Source organism: Ursus arctos, unplaced genomic scaffold (genome assembly GCF_023065955.2).
Source record: "Ursus arctos isolate Adak ecotype North America unplaced genomic scaffold, UrsArc2.0 scaffold_18, whole genome shotgun sequence".
Lineage (NCBI taxonomy): Eukaryota > Metazoa > Chordata > Mammalia > Carnivora > Ursidae > Ursus > Ursus arctos.
In genome coordinates this window covers 47,707,452-47,715,448 of record NW_026622852.1, presented here as the reverse complement: position 1 = coordinate 47,715,448, position 7,997 = coordinate 47,707,452, and the positions used below count along the sequence as shown (strand labels likewise).

At 41.1% G+C, this 7,997-nt stretch overlaps 1 long non-coding RNA gene across 2 annotated transcripts in view; it reads right to left on the bottom strand.

Annotated features, from left to right (window-relative positions):
• Positions 1-7,966, bottom strand: part of LOC113266363 (uncharacterized) — a 28,293-nt gene extending 20,327 nt beyond the window's left edge. Inside the window, exons 1-3 of one of the 2 annotated variants that reach the window (XR_008959973.1) lie at positions 7,781-7,966; positions 4,340-4,435; positions 305-501 (exon numbers count right to left, since the gene is read on the bottom strand). This is a non-coding gene — a long non-coding RNA (uncharacterized LOC113266363). The remainder of the gene's footprint in view (positions 1-304; positions 502-4,339; positions 4,436-7,780) is intronic. The other variant, XR_003320360.4, reaches the window with a different exon arrangement.
• Positions 7,967-7,997: the final 31 nt, after the last annotated feature.

Genomic DNA, 7,997 nt, shown 5'->3' with positions numbered 1-7,997 from the left:
ATCCTGACTGATAAACTGGCAAAACTTTTTTTTCCACAGAATCTAAGCAACTCATAGAGAATGAGTTCTATCTCCATCAATGACTAAACATTTATAGAGACGGTGTTAAATAAAGGGAAATGAGGGAGTTTTAGGGTCAGAGAGCCCTAAGTTTAAACCTGTGGTATCACTTGTTTGTTCTAATAAAATTAGTATATAATGTCTGTATAACGTACAATTACCTTTAGTGACTGCTAATGTTTTTGACGTTCTTACGATATACCAGGCACTGAGCTGAGAACACTACATGGATTATTTCACTTACTTTTCCATTTTGCAGATAAGAAAAATGAAGTTTAGGGGCGCCTGGGTGGCACAGCGGTTGAGCGTCTGCCTTCGGCTCAGGGCGTGATCCCGGTGTTGTGGGATCGAGCCCCACATCAGGCTCCTCTGCTATGAGCCTGCTTCTTCCTCTCCCACTCCCCCTTCTTGTGTTCCCTCTCTCGCTGGCTGTCTCTGTCTCTGTCAAATAAATAAATAAAATCTTTAAAAAAAAAAAAAGAAAAAAAAAAAAAAAGAAAAATGAAGTTTAAAGAAGTTAAATAACTTGCCCAAGATCACGGAGCTAGGAAATGGCAGAACAAGATATCTAGTATGGGCAATAGGGCCCACAAAGCCTGCGCTCTTAACCACTACTCCTTCGGCTTCCCTATGTGACTCTGACCAAGTTACTTGACTTCTTGGAAGCTCAGTTTCCTCTATAATGGGGTTGAGAGCTACCAGGCAGGGTTTTTCTTATAAGGGTTAAAGAAGATAATTGGGTAAAGCAACTAATACGATTCCTGGCAATTAGCAGGTATTTAAGACAAGGTAGTTATTATGTTTTAGTAGCTAATACGTCACTCCTTGGCGTCTCCTATAAATGGAGACTAATCAATACGGGAAAGATAACAAGAATAGATACTTGTCATGACCTATCTGAATTCAGTACTATAAGAAGATAGGTAACACACACAATAATCAATCCTACATTACTCTGCTTACATTACTTAATGGGCAACGTTGACTTCTTAAAACGGGTTTTTGGAAATAAAGATACTGTGTATCAGCAAATACCACCTATAAAATTCCCAAGGATGTAATAACTGCATCCAGTAGCTCCAAGGCCATTATGTCTCAAGGTCCAAGAAAAAAAGACTTCAAGGGTAGTGAAAGGTATTTTCTGCTCAACTATTCACAAATGATACTGTGGGATTGATAGAGTTTAATAACCTTATGGTCCTATATTCATTGATAAACTACATAAGACAATACCACATTTAATGTGAAAGTACTTGCTCTGGGTTTTCTATTTGTTTATTTAACTTCCCTTTTTCTATTGCTTCCTTATGTAATAACATAAAAGGACAAGTACAGATTTTCTACATAGACAATATTCTGCAAGCAAAGAGTTTTATTTTCTCTCTTCCCAGTCTGCATGCATACACTTTTACTTCCTTTTCTTATCTTACTGCATTAGCTAGGGCTTCCAGTATGATGTGGAAAAGGAGGGGTGATGACAGTCATCCTTGCCTTGTTCCCGGTCTTAACAGGAAAGCGTTATGCTTTTCACTATTAAGCATGCTGTTCATCGTAGGTTTTTGCGCATGTTTTTTTACCATGTTGAGTAAGCTCTCTTCAGTTCCTAGTTTACTGAGAGTTTTTATGATGAATGAATATTGGGTTTTGTCAAATCCTTTTTCTGCATCTATTGATGTAAGTATGTGATTTTTCTTCTTAAATCTGTTGATGTAAGAGATCACATTAACCGACTTCCAAATGTTGAACCATTTTACATATAGCTGTATATAATTTTTGGTTTTTTTGAGAGAGAGAAAGAGAGCACTAATGGGGGGTAGTGGGCAGAGGGAGAAGGAGAGAGAGTCTTAAGTAGGCTCCACATTCGGCATGGAGCCCAATGCAGAGCTCAGTCCCACAACCCTGCGATCGTGACCTGAGCTGAAATCAGGGGTTGGATGCTTAACTGACTGAGCCACCCAGGCGCCCCTGTATTTAATTCTTTTTATACCTTGTTGGGTTTGATTTTGCTAATATTTTGTTGAAAGCTTTTACACTTTAAAACTTTAAGCTCATGAGAGATATTGTTCTTAGTTTTCTGATAAAGTCTTTGTCTGCTTTTAGTGTTAGGAATGGTGGCCTCATAGAATAAGTTAGGGAGTATTCCCTCTGCTTCTATCTCCTAGAACAGATTGTAGAGAATTGGTGTGATTTCTTTCTTAAATGTTTGGTAGAATTCACCAGTGAACCCATCTAGGCCTGGGGCCTTCTGTGTTAGGTCATTAATTGTCAATTCAATTTCTTTAATAGACATAGTCTGTTCAGGTTGTCTATTACATGACCTTTTGATAGGAAGAGTTCATTCCAATCCTTTTGTTAAGATCTTTCAGGGGCTTCATATTTACCTTCTAAGTTTGGCATGTACCTTTTAGTCCACTGCCATTTTTTAATGCTCCAACTTTTTTTTTTTTTTTTAAGATTTTATTTATTTTTTGACAGAGAGAGACAGCCAGCGAGAGAAGGAACACAAGCAGGGGGAGTGGGAGAGGAAGAAGCAGGCTCTTAGTGGAGGAGCCTGATGTGGGGCTCGATCCCAGAACGCTGGGATCACGCCCTGAGCCGAAGGCAGACGCTTAACCGCTGTGCTACCCAGGTGCCCCAAATGCTCCAACTTCTTGCATATCTTACTACTTGCATTTTCCCCAAAATATCAAGCTCTGTCATATGCCTATGTATGCATAAGGGCTTTTTTCTGTGTTCCTAAAGTATCCTTTTCTAATTTGTATTTATCCTACTAAATTCAGCGCTCCACAGAAGCCTTTCCTGATGTCTCCAGGTAATTTACCTGCCCCGTTCATCTTATACAATAGAAAAACAAAATTATTCTTTAAAATTATAAGAAAAAAAGCCAAACTTTTAAACAGTTCTTTTAGATTTTCAGTGTAATTCAAGATGTACAATGAAATAAACTATAAAATACTGACCCGGTTGTAGACAGTGTCCTTTATAAATTCAGTATCAAAGACAGACAGACAAGACACATTTTGACACAGCGTATCAACAATGATATAAACACTGAACAATAAAATATCATTTCAAGATAAAGGTTAAGTATATATCAAGACTGAAGGCAAACTTTTGTACTCATTTAGGTGTAATTAGATACTTAGATACATCACTTTCTCAGAAGTGTTTGTATATGAAACATTTGAGTCTTTTTTTTTTCTTTTTCCTTTTCTGAATGGTTAAAGGCTTAAACTCTAGAGTCATACAGACTTGGGGTAGACATCAGTTATAATCTGTGAGACCCTGGGCAAGTGATTAAACCATCTCAATTTCCTCATGGGATAAAAATAAATAGTAACTGGGGCGCCTGGGTGGCACAGCGGTTAAGCGTCTGCCTTCGGCTCAGGGCGTGATCCCGGTGTTCTGGGATCGAGCCCCACATCGGGCTCCTCCGCTATGAGCCTGCTTCTTCCTCTCCCACTCCCCCTGCTTGTGTTCCCTCTCTCGCTGGCTGTCTCTATCTCTGTCGAATAAATAAATAAATAAATCTTTAAAAAATAAATAAATAAATAGTAACTAGTTGTGATGGTAAAATGGTAATGATATTACTCGAATTATTAAAAAATAATGTCATTATATAGACTTCTCTTTCCCCTCATGTACAGTGTTTGAAAAAATGGGGTTTTTTTGTTTTGTTTTGTTTTGTTTTTACCATGGATCCTAGTACCCTGCAAATAATAACCTGTCAAACTCCTTCTCCAACAACATTCTTCCTTATTTTTTTTATAACTTTGCCAAAACAGTAGACTATGGGCTGGACGGAGCAACATTTCAAGTAGAGTAATCCTTCTGAACCAGAAACTTTCCTTTTAGTAGTTATTAAAAATAAATCATGTCTAGAAAAATAATTGCTCATAATTATAGGTCTCCTAGACACACTTTGCAGGAAACATAAATGGTTATGAGTATCTCAGAGATGTGGATATGAGAAAACAGGCAAGACAAAGATTTGGATCACCACAGTCACATGTGATATTATGGGCTAAAATGTGTTCCCCTAAAATTCATATGTTGAAGTCCTAACCCCTAGGACCTCAGAATGTGACTGTATTTGGAAACAGGGTCTTTTTTTTTTTTTTTTAGACAGCATCTTTAAGGAGGTAATTAAGGTAGTGTGAGGTGGTTACGGTGGGTCCTAATTCAATATAACTGGTGCCCTTGTAAGAAGACGAAATCTGGACACAGATGCATACAGACAGAAGACAATGTAAAAACATAGGAAGAAGATGGCACCTACCAGTCAAGGAGAGAGGCTGGGACAGATTCTTCCCTGAGGCTCCTTAGAGGAAATCCCCTCTGCTGACTCTTGATCTTGGACTTCTCGCCTCCAGAACTGTAAGAAAAATAAACTTCTGTTATTAAAGCCATCCAGCCTGTGGTACCTTATTGTGTAAGCCCTAGCAAGCTAATACGTGTAGAAAGGAATACTAAGAATGTAAGCTCCACAAGGGGAGGAATTTCTGTCTTTTTTTTGTTCGTTGATGTATCCCAAGTACCCAGAGCAATGTCTGGCACATAATAGGTGCTCAGCAAATATTTGCTAAGTGAACTTCTTAATAAATAAGGCAAATTAATAAAATTCTTCCCGCAGATGCTCTATTACATACCATCAATGTTTCAGGAATGCTGTTTATTCTCATAAGACCTGAGAACCTCGACTCTCAGTGCTCTTACCAACTCTGTGTTTAATTGGTCTGCTGCCACAGCCCAAATATATAAAATCCTCTGGTGAAACTCCTGGTATGATTCAATTCCAGGAGTAATTTCTTAAAGACAAGAGCTAATAAGATAAAAATGCTGCCGAAATACAATAAATGTGAATTAGTCCACATAGAGAAACAGATAAACTTGTTAGTCCCATCCTGGGGAAAATACCACAAACAGATGTAACTTGCTGGTATTTGCTGTTCCCTGAAAAGTGTCTGACTAGCTGATTTCACTAAAGGCATTGAGAACAGCCTGGATTCACAATTTTAAGGAAAAAAAAAAAAGGATCCTCCTGTTGTTTTTTTAAAGCATGTCTTGCATGGACACAGGAAAAAGACAGATTAAATTTCCTCTGACTTATTCAATTACATGGCTTCGTGGTGCATGTATGTCTTTAAAACAAATCCATGTCTTAATATCATCACTATCACCATCAATCAATACTTAATTTAGTTCCATGAATATGCTAGGGAAATAACAGCAAAATAAAACATAAAAGGAATATGGGATCTATATTCTAATTCTAACTTATATGCAAATATCCTTTAATAACAGCTAGAACAAAAAAATTCACCAAAATTCTAATAGTTCTTGATGTGGGGAACAAAGACAAAAGAAAAAAATTAAATTTCCTTACAACTTATAGCTCACTGACAAAAACTCAACTGTTTTGATGTTAATACTCTGCTAAGGGCAAAAGACAATCTTTGCTTAACATTATCCTGACCTCCAGGATCCTATAAGTCTACTTTAACATATAAAAATTCCTTTGGAAAATTCCCTATATCTTAACTCCCCCAAGATACATGTTGGCAATCATCCTCCAAGCATATGGCCCACCGATATACATCTGAAGGGTCTCATGACTAAGGTTTTACTAGATAGTAATAAATGACGTTTTCCTAACAATAGCTAGCCCCCTCAAGGTCCTAGAAACCTTGCTTCCAAAATTCCCTAGAGACTTACATATGCTAGAGAGACTTACGCTATCCCTAACCCCCTCCCAACTTGAAAGTATATAATCAGTCACCCATCATAACCCCAATGCAGCTCTTTCTGTCCACAGGTCCTGTCCCTGTCCTATAATAACACCACCTTTTTGCACCAAAGATGTCTGAAGAATTCTTTCTCCGCCGTCAACTTCAAACCCTAACATCTTTCCTACTTCACATTTATGCAGAATCTGCATGAGAAAGCCAGAATACACTAGTTTCATGGGCAGGCAAAATTCAGCATTTTAAAATCAAAATGTGGAAACATCCAACCTGCAGGTAATTTAAAAATCAAGTCAAAACTTGTTCTTAGTTCTCAGTCAGCACTTGGGCCTGGAATTAGCTCTCCAACTGATGCAATCTGAAACCAGAGCCAACAAGTGTTTACCAAAGTCTTTGTCCCAAAGGGAGAGAAGCCTCTTCTCTAAATCTCCAGGAGTGATGCTGCTGGGATTGCTTTGAGACTTGAGCAAAGGGAGCAAGTAGGAGTACAAACATCAAAATCACTTTGAAACATTTTCTTTTCCGGCAAAGTGAAAGCCAAATAGTTTTTCATGATATGCAATTTGTAATCAAGCCCTCCTCTATTGAAGGATTTAATTAGTTGCTGGTGCATTTGCTCCTTTTTCCTGGGAACCACAGCATAAACAGGAAGTACATGCCTCTGGGGCTTATTCATTGCGGAATGGAAAAAATGAAGCTGTGGATTTTCTCAAGGATGATTTAGAGAGGAAGGATCATTAAATTACTGTACTCCCCTCCTTATCTTCTCCAGGAGGCTTATAAACCAAACGACTGCACAAGCTGTACTCCACAGGCAGGAAAATGCAAACAGTTCTTTGCCCATATGTGCCTGGAAGTCAACTTTACAGCTGTGTCAGGCTTTCAGCACATACTCAAGTCTGCATCCCAAAGCAAAGATGGTCTGCCACAGTCTTAACACCTGTTAGACCCGGGCGTGCTCAAGTTTCCATCCTGACAGTCACAAGGCTCAGGAGCTAAAATCAGAAAGCCTACCGTTTCACATTAACCAAACACCACAGTGTTGGGTATTAAACAACCCAACAATGAGCCTATTAAGAAGAAGAAAAATGTACTCCCCACAAGGGAGATCTTTGTGGTGATGGAACAGCTCCCTAGCTTGATTGCAGTGGTGGTTACACCCACCGATGCATGTGATATAACGGCACAGAACTACACACACACACCTTGTGCTGCTGTCCATGTCCAGACTGGTAACTTACTAGTTAGTAAGGTGTAACTTTTGGGAAAGTGGGTAGAGGGTACATATAACCTCTCTGCACACTCTCTGCAACTTCTTGTGATATCTGCACTTATTTCAAAATACAATGTTTTTTAAAAGTGGACCTTCTTGGGTACATCAACATACTTCGAAATTTTGCATCTGGAGAAGTCGTGGAGAATAAAACATAGCCTGGTTCTCAAGGGTAAGGTTTCGGCCGCCACCCAACGGAGAGCTTGAGGCTGGGAATGCCCTTGCAGATGCTTTGCCTGGGATTCCGTTTCTGGCCTCCCGCACTGCCTGTACCCCCCCCCCCCTCAAATTTAGGTCACACTTCAACGCCACCTCCTTACGGCGGCCTTCTCTGCGCCCCCTAACTAAAGTAGATGCCCTCTGCTATTCTGAGTACCTCGGTCCCCTCACTGCGTTCTACGTACGTGGAAAGGTCTGGTTAGTTTGTCTCCTGTCTCCCTTATAAACTCCATGAGGGCCGGCACCGTGTCTGCCCCGCGCGCGGCACTGGGCGGGTGGCAGGTGCACCGAGAGGAGTTTGGTGAATAAACGCACCTCACTGGGATTCACTCCCTCTTGCTCGACGGCGTCGCGCCGCTTCCTCCCCCTCGCACCCACTGACCCTCTCAGCCCAGGCGGCCCTCGGCCACACACAGGTGCCCCTCCACCTCCTCGCCTCCACTCGGACCCCACCCCCCCAGGGAGGGCGCCATTTTCCTCTTACTCGTCTGCCCAGAAGGCTGCTCTCCCTCGCGTGCATCTTTTCCTCAGGCCACCCCTTCAGCCCCCTCCCCAATATCTTCAGCCAGCGCCCCGCACTCCCCGGCGCCCGCCCCTCCCTTCCGGTGCCGCTCTTGGGCCTGGACCCCGGCTTGGGGCCGCACCGCCCCCCGGGCCACGCCCCTCAGCCCCAGCGGGCCTCTCCGGAGGGGCGGGCGGAC